The sequence below is a fragment of the Anabas testudineus genome, chromosome 5 (assembly GCF_900324465.2).
Source record: "Anabas testudineus chromosome 5, fAnaTes1.2, whole genome shotgun sequence".
NCBI classification, from domain to species: domain Eukaryota; kingdom Metazoa; phylum Chordata; class Actinopteri; order Anabantiformes; family Anabantidae; genus Anabas; species Anabas testudineus.
In genome coordinates this window covers 16,504,640-16,530,443 of record NC_046614.1, presented here as the reverse complement: position 1 = coordinate 16,530,443, position 25,804 = coordinate 16,504,640, and the positions used below count along the sequence as shown (strand labels likewise).

The 25,804-nt window shown below is 38.4% G+C and overlaps 1 protein-coding gene across 3 annotated transcripts in view; it reads left to right on the top strand.

Annotated features, from left to right (window-relative positions):
* atp2b2 (ATPase plasma membrane Ca2+ transporting 2) overlaps positions 1-25,804 on the top strand; it is a 118,531-nt gene that overhangs the window by 28,530 nt on the left and 64,197 nt on the right. The window contains exon 1 of one of the 3 annotated variants that reach the window (XM_026349958.1): positions 8,937-9,079. The exons of the other annotated variants lie outside the window; for them this stretch is intronic. The gene's annotated coding sequence lies outside the window, so the exon portion shown is untranslated. Of the gene's footprint in view, positions 1-8,936; positions 9,080-25,804 lie in introns of those variants that run through there. 3 annotated transcript variants of the gene reach the window in all.

Sequence of the window (25,804 nt, the reverse complement as noted above, 5' to 3'; positions counted from 1 at the left end):
AAACTGGTCATTGCTGACCTCCACAGAACATAAATGTTTTGCAGAATGACCAGATGCATTTAGGTGAAGCGATTACTGTGTAGAAAAGCAGCTTTATGGTTCTCACATTTACTAAAAAAATATTGTTATACTTATGTGACATCTGTTTTAATGCTAATTTAACAAATGAAACTATGTAAATTTACAAAAGCACTGCAGCAAAACAGATTTGAATACCCGTTGACCACTCTTACGAAGTAGAAAGGCTATTATATTTACCTGAGAATGAACTACATTCAATCACAATTGTTTATTCATGCATGGTGCTGTCTTTTTATAAATTATCTAGAATTGTCCAACTTACAGACGTGCAAGACTGATTAATCCTCTGCCACAGCTTAATGCTCACACTTCTTTTTAACCTGGCATTAATTTTCCCTGGAAATGGGGGAACTAAATATATGGCTATTTAGGAGGGAGTGCATGTGTCAAGATCATTGACTGTATTTGTAGTTGAGAGAGCAAGTGAGGGAAAGGGGATACAAGAAGAAAGGAGAAGCAAGGGTAGATTAATGACTTTGGACACCCAGCTTTTCTTGTCGGTACCTCACTGAATTCCACTGTGTGTGTGTGTGTGTGTGTGTGTGTGTGTGTGTGTGTGTTTAAGAATTACCTTTAACTGCAGGGGTCAGTCACACAGGAACACTGACTCCAACTAGCAAGCTGGTCCAAGAATTTGGTGATTGAAGTAAGACTTCCATTTAAACCTATTGTGTGTATATAGGCATAGATGGAAATTGGATCTCCTGAAACAAGTGGCGCTCCACTTGATTAGAATAGCAATAGCTTTATGTTGCAATGACTGCTATAATTTTAGGTACATTTTGGTAACAATTAATTGCAGTTAAGTTATTACTACCTAGCAACAACCTGTGACCAGTCCAGAAAGTAGGCAGACATGTTGTGTTTTTGTTAATCATCTCTCTTTTCCCACACTTTGTGAGATTAAAATGGCTGGTGCAAATAAAGAGACCTCTAATCCCATCACTGTTTCCATGTACAACTAAGGATTAATTGCACTCTTTGTAAAAAGACAATTACGCATACTGGATGAAAAGTCCTTTTTGACGTGGATGTCTCACAGTGAGCCTTATACCTCTACTCTCACATACTCTTGAGCAAATTGAAACCTCTGTGCTTGCACTTGTTAGGTGTTAATAATGGGCCATGTGGTCATTCATTAATATTTCAACACTACCAAAAGGCTGCACCCCTGTACTCTCTGTACTGTTTCTGCACTGCCATTCAGCTTGTAAACAGTTTAGAGATGGTTTCCAGTTTAACAATGGAAATATGCATAAGAAATGGTATCCCAGCAAAATTCAGCAAAGTACTGTATGTGTAGGATGGTTTATATATATTTTAGACTTGTGGCTGGATCTTCACTCACAGTGATTTAGACATTATTCTAGGCTGCTGTATTTTTTGTGTCAAAATGGTCTAACTGTACTGTTCTTTGTGCTAGCATGGCATGTTGGTGTGGTGGTTAGTCTTTTCATAGTTAGACATGGCTTCCGCCAGGTACTGCAGTGGTTAAGTTAATAGATGGTTGGTACCTTGTACTAATAGGGGAGCAGCAAAAGGTTATGAGTTATAAATAGATAATAAAAGTGAGTCATGATTTTTTTTACTTTTTTAACAGTGTGCCACCCAAACTTAATAAAATACAAGTAGTTTAATATTGATTTATGTACTTTGAGATAAAATTGGTAATCAGATTAGTCATATTTTTACTTGTGTACTAACTTACCTAATTGACTCCTATTGCATAACTGCGTGTTCCATTGGCAAATGAATATATTGTTAGTTTGCCAAGAAGGTTTTGGCATTACATTAAACATTTACCACGGAATTCTTTAATATCCCCAGTTTAGCATATGATCATTGACATATGACAATTTCCTTAAATCTTTAAGAACCTTTATTAATAACCTTTATGCATTATTTGACATTTACTGTGTATACAGCTCACATGTCAAATGTACTGTGAAGTGATGATACATAGACCAGTTTGAAGATATGAGTTTCTTTAATTATTTTGGATGTCGCAAACTGCATAAAGAAGGCAAATGATGGTATGACAGCAGCCCTATCAGTCTTAAATGGCCCTCGTAGACCATTGACCCACATTAACTTTTATGATTCTTTCATCATTGCCTAATTTATACAGTAAGGCCCATAATTATTTTATAATTTGTATAGTTTTACACCAACACATTGATTTTGAAATTAAACACCAAACATATTAGTCAAGTCAAGATTTTCAACTTTATTTTAGTGGCTCTGACAAAACGGTGGTATTAACCATTTAAGAATTACAGACATTTTCATACAAACCTGCATATTTGGGGCTCATAAATAGACATTCAAACAACATTGCGGACCATTCTTAAAAAGGGGGAATTAAATGTCAAGCTCAGCAACAGGAAAATGCGGTATAGGAGGAAGATGTGCCATTGTCAAAGTTTACAGTCAAAAGACTTGAACTTTAAACATGTAAATACAGGTTCTTCAAAATAAGGAGCAATACACTGGTAATGCACCTAAAAAAGCTTGACCTGGAATAAGATTCTTTGAACCGATGAAATCAAGCTTAACTTAGAGTGGCAAGAAAGACTTTGTGAACCTTTTGGAATTTCATGGTTTTCTGCATTATTTTGTCATAAAATGTGCTCCAATCTTCAGCTAACTCACAACAATACAAAAACACAGTCTGCTGAAAATAATAGTACACAAACATTATATGTTTTCATGTTTTTATTGAACATAACATGTAAACATTCACAGTGCAGGGTGGAAATTCCAAAAGGTTCACAAAGTGTTTCTTGCCACTGTATACTAGATGGATGGGAAGAGAAAAGTAGGAATAAGGAGAAGGAAAGGAGCAGTTCTTGATCCCAAACCTCCTACATCAGCTGTCAAACACGGGGCAGTGTTTTGACATGAGCACGTATGGCTGCCAATGGAACTGTGTCACTGGTATTTATTTATGACCTGGCTGCTGACAAAAGCAGCAGGATGAATTTTGAACTGTAAAGGGCTATACTCTTAGCTCAGAAACTGCTGCAAAATAGATAGGATGCCACTTCATATTGCTGATGGATAATAACCCAGAAAATACAGAGAAAGCAACTCGAGTTTCTCAAAGCAAAGAAATTAGATATTCTTTACTGGTCTGATTATAACCCAACAGAGCATGTTTCTCCCTCACTGAAGACAAGGCTGAAGGCCGAAAGAGCGACAAATAAGCAGCAGCTGAAGGCAGCTGCAATAAAGGCCTGGCAAAGCATTACAGGGGTGGAAACACAGCTTTGGTCACGTCCATGCATTCCAGACTTCAGGCTAGACTGTAAGTCTGACTGTATATCTTGCAAATTGATGAATGGCAAAGTATTAAAGGTAATCCTTATTCTTGCAATTATGTTGCCTTTATTCCATTATTTATGAGTCCCCAAAAGTGGGGATATGTATATGAAAATGGCTGTAATTCCTGAATGGTTCATGCCACACTCAGACTACTTGAATTAAAGCTGATAGTCCTGACTTCGCTAACATTTTGAGTGCTTTTTAATTTCAAATTCAATGTGGTGTACAGAGGACAAATTCCCCAAAAAATATATTTTCATTCCATTATTTATTGACCTAACTGTATCACAGCAAGGGTACAGCCCCAATTGAAAAAGGTAGAATGAGTGTTTGCTGCTGTTTTATGTACTGCCTGCACTATCTGTCATTGTGTAATGTCCCCTTCTCCTTTGCCTACCCTTGCCTCTGGGTTTGGTATGCAGGAAGCTTAGCTAAAATGAATTTGACTGAGTTCACCCTAACTGTCAGACGATGTCTCCCTGTCTGCTGGCTGTGTGCGTCGGTGTGTGTATGTGGATGTAGGTGTTTGACTGTCAGGCTTGTGTGTGTGTGTGTGTGTGTGTGTGTGTGTGTGTGTGTTTCCATTAGTCTTATGGCTTATGGCTGTCCTTGGGCAGTTAGATGAAGCTCTCCATCACTCTTGGAACAAGGATTGAGAGAGGAGAAAAGGGACATAGTGGTGTAGAGAGACCAATAAGAGAGGAAAATGGGATGGGATGATGAGGCCCTATTGCCTGCCATGTTCATTGTGATTGTATGAGTCACAGTATGATTGCACATGTATTAGATAGAGTTTTGGTGTTTCTTTTCTCTGTTTCAGTGGGCATGACATTGAATCTTTTGGTGGGATGATACTGTCACTATCTACAGTACCAAAGGCTTTAGCATTGTACACTTTATGATAATCATGGAGCTGAAATGATTAGTCAGTTAATAGTTTAATCAATCAGCAGAGATTCAGTTGGCAAATATAGAGTGTTTATATTTCTCATGCCAATGGGTTTTTTCTGTCTCCAGCTTCTTGTGAAGATTATTTGCTTTTTTGTTCTGTAAGTAAATATCTACCATAGGAAAACACATTATACAGTATATTGTATATTGGCAATATTGGCAAATATAAGTACGGACTATTGCTTTTATTTATTTTAATACAGTTATTATTTTTTGTGCAGTGCATAGCTCAGAACAGAAAAGGACAGCACAGTGGAGCTGATTGCAGAGAACAAATCACACAAATGTCTTGCAGGTTGATGAATGGCAGCTAAAACTGTGATTGGATTAGTGATTTACATAGTGGAGCTGCAATAAATCACACATGGAGTATCTGATTTGCAGATGTGATCTTTAGGAAGTGGGAATTATTGGTGATGAAGGTAATAAAGATCATCTTTATGTTTTGAGAAAGCATATTGTAAAACTAAGATTAGCAGCTGTCATAATTTTTCATATTATACAATACATACAGTGGCGAGAGAAAGTATGCTTTAGAATTTCATAGTTTTCTCCACTAATTTGTCACAAAATGTGATCTGATCTTCATCTAAGTCAAGAGTATTAACAAATATAATATGCCTCTTCCTGTAGCTGTGGATCAGACCTGTACATTGTTCAGGAGGAATTTTAGCCCATTTTTTCAGGCAGAACTGTTTTAGCTCTGTCATATTCTGTGGACGTCTCGTGTGTGGCTCTCTTCAAGTCGTTCCATAGTATCTCTATTGGGTTGGGTTTAGTAAGCAGCAGCTTCCTTCGTGTTGTCCTGCCATAGACACCATGGTGTCCAGCCAAAGTATGCAAAACATTGAATAAGCAGTTAAATGTTTTGCGTACTGTACACTCATGAACACAGATGTTAGCCAGTTCCAATTTGCCTATTTTAAATTTTGATCTTTGGTAGAGGTCTTTGATAAGTGTTTGTTGTGCTCTTGGGGTCAATTTGACTGGCTGCCCACTTCTTGGTAGAGTAGCCACAGTCCCAAAGTGTCTCCATTTGTAGGTTGTTTGTTTAACTGTAGACTGGTGAATTTCATAATTCTTTGACACCACTTTGTAACCCTTTCTAGCTTTATGTGAATCAACAATTGTTGATCGTAGATCCCCTGAAAGCTCCTTTTTGCAAAACATGGCTCACATAAACATATTCTTCTTGTGCGGAGCAAACTCAGAAGTTAACTTATTCTAACACCTGACTCCAATAGCTTGTTTGAGGTCACTCGCACTGTGAGTTTAAATGGTTGTTTTCAATAAAGACATGAAACATCAGATTTTTGTTTGTGTTATTATTGTAGGCACATTATATTTGTTAATACTCTTGACTGATATAAAGGTCAAATCAAATTTTATGACAAATTAATGCAGAAAACCATGAAATTCCCATGGTTTAGGTACCTTTTCTTTCCATTGTATGTTTTTGGTTGGCTACAATATCCTTGACCTGAATTGCACATAAGTATTAAAAAGAGAGCCTGTTGACTGTTAGATTGTCATTTGAAAACACTTTTCTATGTCCAATTTGTTTTGCGAATTGTGGAGAAAGGCATGTGTTCTTTAAGACTGTCTATTATTGTATTGTATTACTATTTGTCAATACAATACAATACAAAAACATGAAAGAAGTGATCTTGTGTTGTTTTTACAGATTGCATGTTAAAGGCAGGTCCCAGACTCTTAACATACAGTTGTAGAATTACCCCTGTGCTTTTACTTATTCACTTTCACGAATGTCTGAAATATGATACAATGAAGTAAAGACATGCAGCATGTGAGTAATACTGTATATTAGGGTAAGAGATGGTGTGTCTATGATGGTGACCTCTCATAGAGTAAGGTTACAGACCTTTGGGAGTCATCTTATTAACCACATGTGATTGTGTGCCCACACGCAGACACAGTAAATGATCTTATTTTACTACAGCACTCAGGAGATGGTCTAAGACGTCCGCAACTAATATGGCTAATGGTTATTGGCTAGTGGGTAGTGACCAAGATATGAATTTTGTGATTGACCAGAGGTAAACAGACACTTTTCTGTAAGGAAACAAGGATTTGAAGAAGGAGGGATGACATTTATAAATTGAAGGAGAAAGAGTATGGGGAAGCATTATACTAATGTGTCTAATAGTTTTTTTGAATGACTTTCATTCAGTTAAGATGAATGGCGTACATTTGTCCCATGCTAAATAAGTGTTTGCTTTATGTAGTGCAAAGGTCTGCCTAAAGCATCTATTTAAAATTGCTCTACCAGCAGAATTGTAGTGGAAAGAAGCTGATATTGACATTAACAAGACGTAGTTTTCACTGTTTAAAAGTGTAGCATTGTATTTTTCAGTAGAGAGACTGCTTGGCCATACCTACCTCTTTTTGAAATAAGCCTAGAATTAGATGACGTTGCATGTGAGGTCAAATGAGGGGATTCTCATGGTCTGTTATGATTGATGTGGGAGCAGGACAGGGACTGTTTGTATGATCAGATCGTGGCCGTTCAAGACTGCTATCTTCAGCTCTGACTACCTCTGATGCTGTTATACTCTCATGCTCTTCCTACCAGGTTTTGGTGCACTGCAGCCCTGAATTCTCTCAGACGTGCTGCATTGATATTCAAGGCCTGTTTCTGATCCCCATCAGTTCTCTCTCTTTCTCTCTTTCTCTCTCTCTCTCTTTCTCTTTCTCTCTCTCTTTCTCTTTCTCTCTAACTTAAATGCCCCCTTTAGGATCTCTCTATATTTTTCCCTGTCTTTTGCAGGATTAATGTTCCTAGTTATTGTTCTATAAAAGTTATATGGTCTACACCCCACCATAGCCTTTGCCACTAAACTTAGTCATTCTGTCTACTGTAACTATAAGGAAAAACGCATAGTCACAGTTTGTGCAGAGTAATAATTCAGTTGCTAAATAATATAGGTCTATTTCTGGCTGCCAAACAGCAGCTTTTCCATTATAATATACACTATTCTATTTTGTTTTATGTCTTATGTTTTACTAATCCCTTTTCCCTTTAACTGCATTGATGCAGATTCAGTGGCAGCCGTACTCCCCCATGCCACGGTGGGGTTAAATATTTTTTCTACTTTTCTACTTTAATCTACTTTCTAATCAAGCCTGATACTGTACATAGACATTAACCATGATGGAGTCCAGTCTTTGAACAGCCACACAGCAGCCCCTTTTTTCTCTTTGTTTCAAACATGCTGGGCTCTTCATTTTATGGTCCAAAACTTGTCATCTCAAATTGAACAGCAGTACTGCTACTGTACAATGTGTGATAAAAATGGAGATCGCCACAATACTATACGTCTGTTTAAATATTCTGTGTATTGTATCAGCTGCCACAGCTCAGAAGTGCCGAGCTCAGCTCTGTTTAATGCGAATTCATCCTAGTGGGAATAACCTGATGTGGGTGAATGCAGCTAGTGATTCTGGTGTTGTCCAACATCTGATATTTACATAATACACCTGTGACACAACAGAGGAGAGAGAGCGTGTTACAGAGAAAGACACAGAAAAAATAGATAGATAAAACACACACACACAAACAAAAAAAAAACCCAGACAAATAAGAGGGAAAGAGAGAAGTAGCGATTTGACACAGCGAGGCTCTCTCCCCACCTCCTCCTCCTCCCCTTCTCTCTCTGCAAGCTGTGACAGGATGAGATGTGGGATAGTGACGTGACGGCAACATGACACAAAGCTGTTATCCTCTCCTGTCGTGGCTGGCTTGCTGGATAGCCAGATGACTGACTGGGGCAGAACAGGTGTGTTTGTGTGTAGGTGTGTGTCAGTGGTAGATGAGCCAGACACACAAAAATGCACAGGCACACAAAAGCATTATGTCCTGCAGCCATCATGTCCGCTAGGGTGAGCTGGATGGAAGTTTGTGTGTTGTATGGGAATCCCGATCTGCAGAAGACAAGAATGAGCCAGACAACAATGCATGTCCTTGAAAGTTACCCTCCCCTCTTTTTCTTGCCTCTCCTCCCTCCCTGTTTGTTGTTCATGCACTCTTTTCCTCTTTACCTCTCTTCTATCTTCCCCTGTCGTGCTCAAGTGGTTCTCTTCTTCCCATCCTAGTCCACAGTATCTATTTTCGCTTTACCTATTGTCTTTCGTCATCTCTTTTTTTTCTTCTCTTCCTTCTCCTGTCATTTTCATAATGAGCTTGCATGCATGTCTACAGTGAATCTCCTGTTATGCTATGGAGGCAAAACGTCAAAAAGAGGGATTAAGATGAGACACAGATAAGGAGCGATATAGAGAAAAGGATTTGCTCTGTTATTCCTCCATCCTTCTATTATCATAACTTTATGTTTGCATCTATCTACCTCGATTCATCTTATCCATTCAGGAAAAACAGCCTTGTGAAATGAAGAGCAGCCTCTCTGCTATGCAGCACACACACACAGGCACGCACACACACACACACACGCCCACCCGTGCCGCCTGCCGACATGGTACAGGCTGTGCGTTGAGACAACCCCAGCTGAGGCAGTAGCAGTGAGAGTGCAGCTTAGCGAGTCTCCACACACACACGCACACCTACACTCACTCACACACACATACACACACACATACTGAACACCGTTGTGGTGGTTAGTTCACTGCTGAATGTGCCGTTGTAATATCATTTTTAGGCGGGAGGATTTTCACGTCACGGTGATGATGCTGATAACCTTGCTGCCATGTAAGTATACATTCTCCTCGTGTAAAATGTAAATGAATAAACAGCACATCTTTAAATGCTGGCTCTGGCAGATGCTTTTTATTCTGCTTGTGTAAATCATCTGCATGTCGGAAGGCTGTGATGTGTTATAATGAATCTGTACACTTTGTTCCATGTGTGTCTGTGGTTTGTGGGTTTGCAGAAAAATTGGTAATATTGCTGCCAATTTAGCAGGTGATCTTCATAAAAGGGAGACGAGAGATGATAGTGAAGGATGTTCTTTGCAGAAAGAATTCTGCATTTGTTTTTATATCACATATCATATATATTATGCATCTTATATAGATATAGGTTCATGCAAAACTGACTTTTGGGGGAGAACTCAAATCCTCTTGCCATGTCATTTCTCTAGATGGAGCATTTTATTACTCACCTCACTGAGTCAGGTCATCTGTTGGCAGCATGAAGTCTGCGATCTCTCCTTTGTCACACTTACTGACTGGCTCTTCATAGAGGCACCCTTCGCTGCCGTTACTGATCATGTGTGTTTGCTGGCTAGCTGTCTTCACTGCATTAGCTAAGTGATTGTTTTGGCATGGTGACTGAATTAATATGGACCGTTATCACCTCTACTCCTTGATGTGTTGGCTGTTTGCTTTTGTGGCTGACTGGTTGTCTGGCTGTTTGACTGTCTATAGTCACTGACAGATACGTTGGTATCTTTGTTCTATTTTGTAAGGTCTTAAACCTTAAACACTGTAAAGTGCCTTGAGATGACTTCTGTTGTGATTTGGCTGAGTTGTAGAAAGGTTTTTTGCTTGTCGATTGACAGCTCATCACACCAACTGACTGACAGAATCAGCTTGTTGTCTGGTTGGCTGACTTGTCAGTCACTTCAATAGGCAGCCAGTCAGTGTGTTTACCAAAAAGAGAGAAACAGCACAGCCTGGCAGTCAAACACCAGTCATCCATTTGCCAAGCCACCAAGTCATTCAGTCATTCATGCATTCAGCCAGTTGTGCTTCTGCTGGGGCTGGGATGCCTGTGTGACCTCAACCATCAGCTTTACTGCGCCAAGACAGCCAGACAGCTCAGAAGCAGAAGAGAGTTGGCCCTGTTTATGTCCCCTTTTCCCTTACTCTTTCTCTCACTCTCTCTCTGTATTTAAACAGTTTCTAAAAGTATACAAGACACGCAGGTGATGAGATGATGAAATATGCACACAAATGTGCAGCCAAACTGAAAATGAGAGAACGAAGGAGAGCTGATGTAAATGAGACAGGCAGAAATAATGTACCAGCTGTCTCAATGTCAAGTGAAACTTGCTTTCAGCATAATTCTTCCTATCATGATGATATTTGATTGACATATTCCACTGATGTCTTTAACCTATGGATTGATAATACAAGCCTAAATTCTAATGTGAATTTTCCATCAGTCCAGGAGCAAACTACTGCATAATGAGCTTAGCATGCAGTTTAGGAAAACCGAGGTTCCTTTTTCCATGTGACAGCACATAATGCATGCACAGGAATATATTCATAGTATTTATTCATGACATTTTTAGTGTGATTTATCACACATTAACAGTACAAATATAAGAACTGCAAACTCCATACCTTGTTTCACTCTGTCATTTCTCATACAGTCAAGAGAGAATCTGTTAGCATTGTAGTGCATTCATTTTTGCTGTGTCATCATCACTTCTGTGTAGCATAGCAACACAATGTTAAAGCAACCTTGACAGTTGTTTTCTGTAAAAAAAAAAAAAAAGAAGAGAGACTTGAGTCAAAGACAGGTACTGTACGTAGTCATTAATCTCTTGTTCGTGTTGGTAATAACAAATGGGAAATGATAGATGCTTGACATTTTATAATAACCACCCTATTAACATTATTGAGGGGCCAAAACATTAGAAAACACTCTTAACATGATGCACTCCAGTACGACCCTACTACCCACTTTGACCTCACTAGTAAACATGTAGTAGAGTTAACCCATCTGAGGTCATGTTAATACTGGTCAAATAACAATGGTTTTCAGACAGATGTGGCACTATGTCTACTGTAGAATATGTGTCTTTTGTAATGTTTTGGAATTTAGTTATTTGCATTTGGCTTTTTAACTCTTAGCTTGTTTTGACTGACTGCTTAGATGATCGAATACATTGCAGCGCAACATTAATACAGTGGGGTGCACTGTGTCATACTTAGGACCTATCATGCTATACAGTGACGGTCAAAATACCAGTTGTTTGTGTCACTTTTGTTAAATTATTACTATGTTTTAATATATGTTTTCTCCTGTCCGTTCCTCCCATCACCTCTGAGTTGTCCGCTCCTCATTCTGGCTTTAGTTCCCTTCCAGCACATTTAGCCACTATGTGTTGAATTTAATTAGACCAGTAACTCCCTTATGATTTCTATAGGCTCATCTGGAACTAGGAGAGGGCCACAGAAGTCTTTTTTTTCTGACTTGTAGTGACCTTGCAACAGGAATTGTGTGTGTGTGTGTGTGTGTTTGCACACATCATGTAAATGTGTATTGGAAAAGTATGCTTTGTGTGATCTCACAGGGAACATGTCAATTGATGTAGATTGCGCCACTACGTGTCTATATTCCTCATTTACTGTATCTACCTCATTCCTCTGACTAAAGACATAGTCAAATTTTCCTGTCTTTCAGCCAAGCATTAGATGTGATGATAATTAGGATACATGCAGTTTGTGTTTGAAGTTGTAATAGTGTTTTTGTTTCATTTGTATTTCATTTCATTTCTACCAGTTGAATGCAACTGGTGCTAAATCAAGAGAAGAATTAGATAAATGTAATGGTGGCATAAAATGGCTGCCAGTGAATCTTTTGTGAGCCCTCTTTTTTGTTCTGTTAAGAATTATAAGCTGTACCGCATGCATACTGCAGCCAATATTACACCATTTCAGTTCTTCCTTGTTTCCTGGTAGACAGTCGAATTCAAAGCTAGAATAACATCCTTGTGTGTCCTATTTGTAGTCTATCTTTGTAGACCGTATGCCTGCTGTCCTATTTTTCAGTGAAACCTGGAACAGTGTTAGTTCTTTTCCTCCTGTGCCCAAACCAATGATTGTTCTCCTTAAACAATGGCACATTGCATCATCAGAGCCAGATGTGTAGCAAGCCATCATTGTAGATGTTAGTCCTGCATGCAAAATGGTACCATCATTGATAAAATGTCTTTGTCCTTATTCTAGTCTGTTCTTTTTCCAACAAACAAAGTCTATTTCATGCAAGAAATTGCCATAATTCACAACACTCAATGCAAACTTTTGACTAAAGACGTAGCACATCAGATTGTTGGTCTGCATTAGGTGGCCACCTTTACCGCAATTGCTCTTTATTTGTGCCGCAGCTTGGCATGTATTACAGTAATGTCTGTAGGTGGCGCTCAGCTAACACTCAAAGCACCCTCTGCATAATGCTTAATTGGAACAAATTTCATCCTGCATTATTGTTGTCACATGACAAGACACAATGTGTTTCTTTTTTGTGTGTGATAAATTTTCTCTAAGCTTTGTTAGATTTATTCAGTGTCAGTTAAGAAGTGGAACATTTTAACAGTGTCATTAGTCTTCGGTCAGTTTGATTTGGGGGCTGGAATACTGTAAGAAACTGTCTCATGCTTTTTTCTAGACATAGAGTATGTATGCCATGCTTCTATGAAATATGTTGTTGAGAAATAAATTGAGAAACGCTGTGAGGCCCACAGGAAAAACTAATTTATTTTCTAACAACTAATTATTGTTTTTGCTGACAGATTACTACTTTAGTAATTAGTATGTATATATTAGTATACAGTCATATATTCCAACCGTTGATTATGGTATACACTAATGAAAACCCAAAATTCACTGTCTCAGAAAATTAGCATATTACATAAGATCATTAAAAAAGGGGATTTTTTTAATACAGACATGTAGGCTGAAAAGCATGCCCATGTACAGTATAGCCACTCAATACTTGGTTGGGGGCTCCTTTGCATTGTTTGGTCTGGTGTCTCTCATCTTCCTCTTGACATTATGTTTAGGTCAGGCGAGTTTGCTGGCTAATTGAGCACTGTGTTTCCATGGTCATTAAACCAGGTATTGGCACTTTTGGTGGTGTGGACAGGTGCCAGTGTCCTGCTGGAAAATTAAATCAGCATCTCTATAAAGCTTGTCAGCTGAGGGAAACATGAAGTGCTTTAGAATTTCCTGGTAGATGGCTGCACTGACTTGACTTGGCTTGAGAAAACACAGTGGACCAACACCATTAGATGACTTGACTCCCCAAATCCTCTCTGACTGTGGTTACTTCACACTGGACCTCAAGCAACTTGGATTCTTTGCTTCTCCACTCTTCCCCCAGCATCTGGAACCTTGATTTCCAAATGAAATACAAAATTTACTTTCATCTGAAAAGAGGACTTTGGACCACTGAGCAACAGGTAAGATGCTTTTGGAGCTGTCTCTGGTTCAGGAGTGGCTTGACACAAGGAATGCGACAGTTGTAGCCCATCTCCTGGATACTCCTGTGTGTGGTGGCTCTTGAAGCACTGACTCCAGCTGCAGTCCACTCCTTGTGAATCTCCCCCAAACTATTGAAGGGCCTTTACTTCACAATTCTCTCAAAGCTGCAGTCAGCCCTGTTGCCTGTGCACTTTTTTCTGCCACTGCTTTTTGCTTCCACTTGATGCTTGATTGCTTTTATTTAATATGCTTTGCACCTTGGCAGGTGTTTTGAGTTAATAAGGTGATTGGAGTGTGACACCATGTGTCTACAACATTAAACTTTTTTATAATAATCACATTTTCTGAGCTAGTAAGGTTGGGTTGGGTTAGGTTATATTAGCTGTAAGCCTTAATCATCAAAATTAAAATAAAGAATTGGTGGAATATATCACTCTGTATGTAATGAATCTATATACTATATGACATTCACTTTTTTTATTAAATTACTGAAATAAATACACTTTTTTATAATTTATTGTGATGTACCTGTATGTATGTATGTTTGTGTGTATATGTATGTACACATGTACATATTGTTGTATGTTTTGTGGTCTAGTTTGTCCAAATACCCTTTTGGATTTGTGTAACTGTTTTTGACAAAACCTTTAATTAAAGCCGGCCAATCTTGATGTTTGTTTTACTGGGGACGCGTACATAGCGAGAATGTCAAACATTGTCTCACTATGTTCAAATTGTTCAACTGCTGTACCTGACAGGGTGTATATGTTAGATAAACCCAGCTAAAACAAATGTATAACTCAGTGAACTGTCCTGTAACACAGTACATCATGATGGTTTTAGTGTTTAGTTTTTGTTTGAGGTGTATTCCTATGTAGATACAGATTATTGCTTTTAATATTATTGGCTTTAAAATGAACTGGGTGGACTAAAATTGTATGAACATGTGGTAGTGGGATGCAGTATAGTTCAACAGCATCATCATCATTGCCTCAGTATGACCATATATGAAAAATAATGTGAACTTTCTATTAGTACCAGGCAGCACCCATACTGTACATTTAGATACAATCTTCTAAATATTCTAGATATTTATTATATCCAGGTACTGTTTAATCTAAGTATGTCATATATGAAAGATGCCACATTATCGTTGTATGGTTTCATTTACTGTGTGTACTGTAGCTTTCAAAAACAGTAAATCCAACCATAAGGTTTGACGTGGTATGTTTGCTATGGTATCTGGGTGAAATAACAGGTATTGTGCAGTCTGATTGCAGTTGGCAAAAACTTCCCTGCATTTTATTTATTTGTGTTTTGCAGTACACTGAAAAGTGTGTTGATTAATATATTTTAAAGACTACACTCAGTCGGCAGTGCATTTGTTGTAGTACTTTGCAGGTACACCGATGTGCGGCCAAAACCGTCCTGTAATAAATCCTGCCTCTTGAGGGTGATTATTCTCACACTGTCCTCTTGACAAAAACAAATACTTGTTTAGATAGACAGATTTCCTACAGCTGGCCTCTTCTTTGGTAATGTGAGTTGCTGTCTAGGTCATTAACCAAACGCTGGTGTTCTCACAGCTGTGTGTGCGTTAGCATACCAGGCCTATATCCATATATGCATGGGAAGATGGGAATTTTATTCATTTACTTTTTAACAAGACTGTGTAGTTTATCATTACAGTGCAATTTTAGCTATAGTCCAAGCCCAAATGTAAGATTGAATACTGGTAAAATATTTATATTCTCATTTATGTTTTGGTTAGCTGTTGATGCTAATGTACAAAAGGAAGGGAACATAACGCTGTTAACCTGAAATACCCATTTGCAGACAGGCGATGGGCATGGTCATGTACATTGTACTCCTTAATAGCAGGTTGTTCAAGTCTGGAACAGCAGCTGTGAGCTTCTCCTCTGTGTACAAAGATTGTAGATAAACTGCACAATGATGCTAAACAAGTATGTTTCTTCTTTCTGTCAGTGTTTTTGTTATGACCCTCCCTCATTATGTTACTGGTCAATTTCAGGTTAAATTCTACTTACTGGTGAATTTTAGCAGGGTCATCTAAATTTTGTATCAAAATATTGAAGCCCAAAAGCAGAGGATTGTGAGCAGAAGTTTGGCACTGCAGCCAGAATGCCAGGAGAAAGACAGTAACAGTAGATCTGAGAGAGGGAACAGACCTGACCTGAGCTTAAGCAGGGACATTTTAAGAACAGAGGAGTGGTTTTGAAGAAGGCATAACAAAATCTGAACATAAAATGACACTCTTGAACTGAATAACTGTGCTCTGAAATTGTGATTTGCCTTGGCTTAGGTTATGAAGGGTAAAGTCATTAAAATGGGCACAAATTAAGGTGATCCTTCTACATATTTCCTTTTCATTTGTCCATTTATAATAATGTACCTAGGAGTGGGCAATATGACAAAAAATATTATATAATATGTTTTTCAGGCAGCATAAGGATTCACAATTTTATCATCTTGGTTTATTTTGCAAGTTACATTACTTAAGGCCTTACAAGGAAAAACTTTGTTATGAAAACATCATAACAGAAGTTGTAAATTAAATTGTTTGTGTCAGTTAAGGTTCAGAAGTGCAGCTAGACTATAAATTAAACTCAACGAAAAAATATTTTCATCTTTGTAGTCTGCTTTGTGTTTACTTGTGAGCTGTAGCCTAAAAAGTACAGTTAATTCATTAAAAATGACATGAATCAAAAATTTGTGGGTGTGTTTTAGTTGTTAAAAATTAATGAATTCATTTCCATAATTATTTTGTATTTAGCTGTATTTCACATACAGTGCATATTAGCATGAGGACAATCAATGTCTTTTCTAATTAAAAGGCTACAGAGGAGAACAGAATGAGGACAGTACTATCATATTGGAGGATTTAACTTTCATAGATAGGATGTCTTATGGAGACATCCACACACATCTTTTTCTTCCTTCTCCAAAGTGGGATGACAAGTTGTCTGTGTCTCTAAGCTGGGTGCAGTTCTCCAGTTAAAAAATATTATATTATATTTAAAAAAGCAACTCACAAGTAGGGTACAATGAGTACCTATCTACTGTTGGTAGACCACGGTTGGGATTTGAACCCCAGTTTCCCACATGGGAAGAGACAAAGAAAACTTGTCGTCCCTCTTTGGAGAACTGCTTCAACGGCGTGTTACGGTGTCCGGTCCCGCTCCGTGTCACACTGTGTGGATGCATAAGTTAGTTCTATGTTTGTGTTATGTGACGAATGGATAAAGCACCAAAGACGACTTGTCATCCCGCTTTGGAAAAAAAAAAAAAGACATGTGTGTGCATGTCTCCATAAGATGTCTTGGTGAGGCAGAGCTTCAGCCGGCCTCCGTTTCCCTTGTGGTGAGTCAGCGACAACCCTCCCCCAATCTGCCCCCACCCCGACGTGTGCCTTTACATAATAAAAGCAGCTGTTCACAGGGGGCTAGGTTGTCATCTGACCACCTTGCCGGGCTCCTAGGTATATTGTCATTTGACCTGTCAGTCGTAGTTCTAGTGTTAAGTGGTAAAGTGACCAACCATCGCTGCCATCCATAAAGCCATGTCACCTTAAATGAAAATATCTTCACATATATTTTGTTTTCTGTTTTATTGTATTCTGTTGGAATAAAACTCCTTTCAACACAAATTTAATTAAAATCTTGTTTTCCTGTTTCCCTGTCGCGCTTGGCTCTGATTCATTAATGCCTGAGTTGTTTGCAGTGTGATTGGATCAGTGTTTGAGCCTTGGCTGTGGTTGCAGGAGTGACAGAAAAAAAACTGGCAGAGTAAAACTATACTGATTACCCTGAACTGAACACACCGCTATCTTGGATGTTTTCACTATAGAAGCACATGAGCTCATTGTTAATGAGCTTTCTGGAAAAAAACATGTTCTTAAGCTTTCCATTATCTTCCAATTCAATCTTATCAAAATCTACATCAGTCTCTCTTAATTAGAAAAAAAATGTAAATAAATAATAATAATAAAATAATATATACAGTATAACTGCATTAGAGAGACATGTAAAAATAGTTGCTATATTATAATTTACCAGAGTTTCATTCTCCAGAGTTCCTGGAGAGGGTGATTAACAACTAGATCCCATGCTCTACTGGAATCAGATTGGGGGCCTAGCTTGATTGGAGAATTCATCAGCTGAGAGCAAAACAACTTCCAATTTAGAGGCTGATCTCCTACAGAGGTCCTACACACCCTGTGTATGCATTAGAGCAGGGGTGTCAATCCTGGTCCTTTCAGGACCCTGTCCTGTTTTCCAACTATTTCTGCACTTACAGCTTCTGATTGGCTGAACACACCTGATGCAAGTAATCAGCAGTGGGCAAGGCAGGAATAGTCTGAAAACAAGCTTGGCCCTTGAGGACCAGGATTAGCCACCCTGCAGAGCATCCTCAACATTATTAGGCTAACAATTGACCACTTTTTATTTTTAATCAGTTATGTACTGACAGCATGTCAGTAATAATGATTTTAAGTATTTTTTGTGCTTTATTTGCTTGTTACATTTCAGTATGCCAGGCAAGAAAATGCCAGTATTGATTTGGATACAGCTGTTAATGTGTATCCACAGTGCTGATGCAGGTAGGATAACACTGCACATCTTTATAGCTGCCTTCACAGCCTGGCAATGTTGCTTACGTTGGTAAAATGGTATTTTAACACCAGGTTAACCCAGGACAATGCATTTAAGTGGCTGTGCATACAGCAGGAGTCCTTATAACAGAGGCAGGAACGGAATGAACAAGACAGTTACTTGTTGCCAATCATCAAAGAATGCAGCAATGTTAATGAAAATCTGTTACACTGAAACAAGAGAGAGTGAGAATGAACAGGGAGTTGAATATTTAATCGTGGACTGAGGCAAGAGAAAAGGTGACATTTGTATGCAAGCCAGAAAAGTGTGTGTGCTGCAGAAGCAGAAAAGGGAAAAGAGGCAGAGGGTCAGGACAAGTCACATACAGTGACACACCTTAACGGACCAGGATTTCTTTTCATAGATGTGAATTATAGGTTCTAATAGGGATTTTCTGTTTGGACTAAAGGTTTATATCACTTGTGTGTCATTCTCTGTCCTTTAACCCAGCTATTTCACAGCTATAGCATATCATCACTGGCGCTCACTTTCTCACATCTCAGTCACACTCTGCAGTGAATCACAGCAACCGCTGCAGCTGCCTGGGGTTGCCTGGCCAACTGCTTTTCTTTAAAAGCCCCTCACCATCTACAAGCTGACATAGGCTAAGCACACATATACAGACGCACAATGCAGATTGCTCATTGAGGTTAAAAATTGCCCAAAGTAACTGGAGCTGATTAACATCTCTCTGCTCATCTACCATATGCAAATCATGGCGCATGGTGTCCATGACAGCACACCACGGAGAATTCTTCTGCATGAGGGATCTTTTTAGTGCATTTGCTAAATGTTTTGTGGACTGATAGAACTAAGGTTGGTAAAGATGGTTTAAAACACAGTAATAGTTATATCTGATCAAAAAGAGAATCCCTAACAGCATCATCATTTATAGCTGACAGCGTCCTAGACTCAACCCACTGAAGATATGTAATGACCTTAGAACAGGGGTAGCCAGTCCTGGTCCCTGAGGGCCACTGTCCTGCTTGTTTTCCAAGTATCCTTGCTCTACTCACTGCTGATTACCTCGATCAGGTGTGTTCATCCCATCAGAAGTTGTAAGTGCAGGGATTGTTTGAAAACAAACAGTACTGTGGCCCTCTAAGATCAACCAATCCTTTATATTATCACTCATTTAAAGTTATGTTTGTTTTTTCGAATGGCCTTGGCTAGAATATGATTAAACTTAGCATTAGAGCCATTATTCTTTTAATTCTGGCACCGAGCCACACAGCAGGATGGCATCTTGTGTAGGTGATAGTTGTAGGCATCTAAAATCAAGCCACACTAGATCCTTAGTGAGATGGAAAATCTGTTCCCATGGGTTAATGTTAACTTTTTTACCACTCCTGGTTCCAGTGAGTGAGTGACTCTACATATTCAAACAGAAATGTATTTTACCGTGAAAAAGTCAATTGGTTTACTTGTTATTCTGCCAACCATGTGAATGTTTAATCTTTGTCTGTGGCTTTGTCTCTGACATGTGTAAAGATCACAACACATGTAGTGCATTAATGCAGAAAGTCACGTAATTCCAAAGCGTTGACATACTTTTTCAGTACATGGAAGTATGTATTCATATATCTGTGTATCTCTCACTCTGTCCTCCTTTCTCTGACTCATCTCTCTCCTTTTTGTCCTGTTTGCTTTATCTTCTCTTCAACCTGATATAAGTTGGACCTGCAATCCTTCTCGAGCCCCTGCATTGCTTTCCAAAATAACCTTTTCCTTTGTCAGACTGTATCTGCTGCGCTTAGTTAGCATGACAGCTGCTTTCAACGCAATTAGAGAGCACTGATGGTGGCTAAAAGGAGGCGCTCACTTTGGTTGTTATATAATGATTCACCTCAGAGACAGTGTCAGTTAACGTCTCTCTCTCTCTCTCTCTCTCTCGCTGTGTGTGTGAGTGCTTGTATATTGCAGTGCAGCTGCTATCTAATATGTCTAATATGCTCATGTACTTGCATGTGTTTGGGGATTCCCTGAACATTGTGCACAACTGTAGACAATTTCACAAATTATTTAATGCAGAAGCTGACAATGTAGTGCAGGTTACAGTTAGCATACACCTATATTCACACAGTAAAGCTATTTTGCAATAGAATTTGCAGAGTTTGTTTGATTTCTCAAGCAACACCGTATCAGTTACCTGCTCTCTAATAATGTCATGCACATCTTTAGAAATGAGAGCAACAACCAGTCAGCTGACTCTCTTAATCAGCAACTTACTTTCCCTATACTTGTTGTAACTCTTCAAGGAGGTGGACATGGTATCATTACCACATTTCATAACTATTACAGGCTTATAATGTTACATTTCTTTGAGAATGAGGCAGTAAGATGTCCATTCAGTTCTCTGACTGTAGTTTTCTGATGTTGTATCTATAAACTAACTGAAATTCTAATGTCATATGTATGAAATAATAGGTGTTCAGAGCAGCTCCCTTGTCGTCTCCTGCACTATTTTTTTGTGACAGGCAGGTGGAGCTGCACACCAGTCCTGCTGGTTTTAGTAATGGTGCAGTGTGCATAGCTCATATCTCAGCTTTGCCTCACTGGCCTCAAGGACATTTTGAGACACATAGAATGACTTCACTGTGGAGGACCACAAACTACTCTCTGCTTGTAAAACCAGGAAAGAGAAAGCAGCAATTATCATGGGGCACCATTAAATCATTAATACTTGTTTTTTATGTTAACGCAGCATATCAGAGAGAGCCAGCAGACAAATCACTAGAAACAATACTAAGAGGAATTTAAAGATAGGATACATGGTGTTATAATGCACAACAGGTTTAATGTAAGGTTTACATTTGATGTTTTACTTAAAGACGAAAATAGATTCAATGATGATGCTAACATTGATGCACAATTAAATAAAGTTGTAACACAGGGTTACCAACCAATTAAGAATTCTATTTAAAAAAAATAAAAGAATCAGTGACTAGATATGCTGTAACAAAGTGCAACGTGTTTTATTCAGAATTCTTGGCTAGAAAAACGTTTCATTAATTATAGTAGATCATAAGACAAGCATTGTACAGTATGTGGGTCAGATTGTCTTAGCACCTGGCTGTTGGGCTTCATGTTTTATTGTGGATCACATTTGGTGTCTAATTAAATGTTCTCGCACTTTAGGTAAAAAGCTGTTAATTATTGCAAAATCTGTACTTTCACCTTGAGTGTTTGATCATATGTTACTCATTACTCACTGTCAAGCCATGAGGAGCATGCCAACAATTATGTAGACAGAAAAAAAGGTTCAGGTGGACAGTTCAGGTACAGGTCAACTCAAGAGATTAGTGGGAGACTATATAGGCAGACCGATACAGAGACAGGAAAGGCAATGGTGGTGGGGAAAATGTTGGTTTTTGCAAAGTGCTACAAAAATTATAGAAAGATCTGCATAAAAGATCAAATTTCTGTCTCTTCAGTTTCTCCCACTTTGGTACATGTCATCATAATTTAAATATAGGCACATTCATCACAGCAGAGTCTTAACACTACCACCAACTGCTAACATCACCAGCATCATAATGTAAGTCTGTAAATGCACAACCTTACATGGTCGTATCCATGTTGTGGAGAGAGTGCTACTGACTTTTGGTGTTAAATCAGTCAAGTAAGACTATGCAGAATTTATAGTTTTTCTTTGAACTAAAACAGTAGTACAGAGGATCAGGTGGTTAGAGTGCAGGAAAGGTTTTAGTTTAAGTCAAATCTTTACAAACAATTACACAGTGTACTACAGCTTGATGATGTAGCTGTTTTTCCAAATATATTTGCTTTATTTTTTTTTTTTAGCTTGCCTCACACTGTCAATTACAGCAGATACCAATATTATTATCGATATAGATTCTGTTTGTGTTTGGTTGATTCCAAATGTACGCTATATGTTGGTAGAAAATCATACATTTATTTAATTTTGTTTGTTGTGATTATCAGCATTATTGGACTGGAGATATGCTGACACTGCGTCTTTGTCATGCAAGGTCAGACTTTCAACAACAGCCACAATTAGGCCTGTATTTTCTATCCAGTATCTAAAATCCTGGTTGCATTTTTCTCAGGTATCCGACCGATTAACTGATTAGGTGCAAAAGACAAGCTTAGTAGGATGGAAAACCAGTACTACTGTGAAGTACACTGCAGGTACACTGGGAGTGAGTGGTGGTGGCAGTGTCTGTCTCTTGCAGGTGGTCCATCTGGTGCAAAAAGAATTAACTGTATGATGTTGTTTCTCTCCTCAGCCAGCCAATTGATTAACACACATGCATATAGTACAAACTCAAACACAAATATAATTTCCTGGGAGAGCATTTGTTTGCTTTCATTTCATGATTTTGGAAGATCTGGTCGGCACAGATGTCTGCCTTGGCATGCAGAGAGTGGCGCCAGCATTGATTGGACCTGATTGGCAGGCGAAGGAGAGGAATGGCATAAAAGGTTGGAGAAAAAGTAGAGGAAGATGTAGTAGTGGCCCATGTTGTTCTTTTTATTGTTTAGAAAATAGAAAAACTATCCAAAATGATCCTTTATAAGCTTTCCTCTCCTAGATGTAAATGTAGCACTGCAATCATTCACAAAATATGTTATCTTAATAAAATCTAACAATCACATATGTTTCCTACAAAATGTTGTTGTAGGAAACAATTGCATAGAAACATTTTAGGAGAGTGAACAAGTATACAATTTAAAAGTATAAACTTAATCACAACCCCTAGAGACGGAGACGTCCACCATGTCGTCTAATAAGGTCTATATAAAGAGGTATGACAGCAGCTGTTTGATACAATGTGTATGTGCATGCATTGTTTAGAACACAGAGTTGGTAGATTTAAACTAAAATTCAAATCTACCAAATGTTAGACCAATAGGTTTGCTGTTTTCATGACTCTTTTAAATGAGCCTAATGTCTGGTCTGAAAATAAAGTAGCCTACATTAAAAGTAGCACATCTGAAACTAAATCTACCATAATCATATGTACTTGATTTTCTAAATGCGCATGCACTGTTTGCATCATAGTATGGGCTGTTATTTGTGTATGCACAGACTGCCGCAAGTGTAAGCTGAGTGCCACCTACAGACATTATATTGTAACACATGCCATTCTGCTGCACAAATGAAGAGCAGTTGCGATAAAAATTGCCAACTAATGCGGCAGAGACTCAACACTCTGCAAGGCTACACTGTCCTCCAAAAGTATTGGAAAAGTGAGGCCTGTTCCTTTATTCTTGCTGTAGACTGAAAATGTGAGTTTGAAGTCAAAAGATCAACATTTCAGCTTTCATTACCAGGTGTTTGTGATTGTCTGCTTTCAGGTGAGCAAAAGTGTTGGAACATGTGACTGACAGATGAGGTTTGTGTCCCCTTACATTGATTATTCACAATAAAAAGCACTGAAAGTCTACACACAGTTTCATATTTGGGCTTTGCCTGTTCAGACTGCATCTATAGTTAATGTGTATAACAAGCAGTCTACAGCAAAAGTAAAGGAACACTTTTCCAATACTGTTTTATGGGCATGTACATCTGTAGCTAAGCTGAAATATGTAATGTTTTTATATGTTAAGTATTGGTATTATACTAATTTGTATTTGGAAACGCTATCCTTAATCTTCTCTATAGAAATTTCATGCAGGATTGTTAAGTCGCACCTGTCTAGGTGACACTGCAAATGTTGTCTTAGTTTGTCCCTTCAGTAAGGACAGGTGCTCATTAACAGACAGGACACCTTCCTTTGGGGTTACAGAAGTGTGTTCACATGTTGGCAAGGTCTTTCACTACCCAGCTGTGACAAGGTCGTTGTCCTGCTGTTCCCAAACACACCGTTGTGTCTGGTACTTGTCCCAACAGTATCATCACACTTGATATTTGCGACTAGACGTTTTGCTGATTGCCTGTACTTGCCACCAGTGCTAACAATCTGTGTGTATTCACAACCTCAGTGTCTATGTATCCACTGCTTGTTATTAATATTTTCTCTTTCTTTTCACTTTTTAATTCCCAACTTCCAAACTAGTAACAAATAGACAAGCTGTAACATGCTACCCTGTGTTGTTAACTTATCTTTCAGCCTGAGACTATAATTAGAAACCAAGACGTCTTAACTGTTGTAATGCCAAGGTGTCTGTAGGGTTCTGGGAATGGTTTTACGGCGAAATGTCTCTTGACCTTCACATACATGAATAATGTATTCATGTTCATGTTACATGGCTAGTCTGTGATTGATGATTGTACTGCATACCAAGAAGAAGAAGAAACAAAAACACAAGACAGGTTTGCTGATTGTCTGGTTTTAGTTTAATATAAAGATTTTACAACAATGTAGGTTCTTTGCTGTTTTCATTTTTTTTTTACATGGGAAGAATTTAAATTGGTAGACTTGATTATATTTGCTCTTTACAGCAGGTATTGTAAATATAGGGATTTTATTTGAACAAAAGGGAACAACCTGCATGTAGACTGAACGCTAAAACCCTAATGACCTCCAAACTGTGATTTTATGACCAAATCACTTTTCTTTGTTTAATGAATGGAATGACCAGTCTAGCTATCAATATTTATGTCTCACTTTGTATTTCTGCCTGGTTTTAACTGAAGCCACAGATGGCTTGTTTAATATAATAGTGAACTATATCCATCTAGCGAAGAGGTGATTAATTTGTGACACTCTAGGTCACTAGTGTCACTGATTAAAAATGGAGGCAGCCATGTACTGTAAATCATCAACAACAGATCAATAGTGTTTTGTGCATTGTTGTGATATTGTGTGTGTACGTGTGGACATTGTAGATTGTGAGAAACTAGCTATTCAAAGCCTTGCTTCCTTTACTCTTAACAAATCTCACAGAGACTAAAACTAACAATGAATTGATTCTTGCTTGTGTCAGTGTTATTTCCTTGTGTCATAAATCTCGATTATTGTACAAAAACTATTCAAAAGGTAACAGTGAGCCACATCACTGCACTAAGTGAGAAGTTATGTTCATTACATTGAACCTCAGCACTAATATTTATTTTTAGTCCTGGTGATCAGATGTATCACTAAGTCATTTTCAGTGGTTTAAATAAATTACTTAACATTTTTTGAATGAAACTGCAGACGTGATCCATTGTTAAATATTTACGTACAGTAGGACGTACAGTAGGGACAAATGGTTGTGGGGCTAAGTACGACTTTATTGAAAGACAGATCTTTTTTTTGTCTTTTGTTTGTTATGAAAACTACAAAATAATACTGGGCCAATACCAATACATTTGCACTGTTGTAAAGTCTTTGATTGACCTTAATCTAGTAAACTGCAGTGTACCACGTTAACACTACTCTCTTTTGTGGACCAAGTTTTGTTCTAAGGATTGAGGAGAGAGGAAATAAGGTGAAACCTTTACTGCAAGGCATTACAAGACATCAGGCAGACAGAACTGTTTCACTACAGAGTGGCTGCATCGGACTAGAAAGCACTAGAGGTGAGATAGCAGCAGCAGCAGCTCCATAGCTCAGCCCATCCTCCCCGTGACAACGCAGTGTTACGTGCTGCCTCTCCGCTTTGTCGTCAGAGCAGCCCCAGCCTCCCACCCGCACACA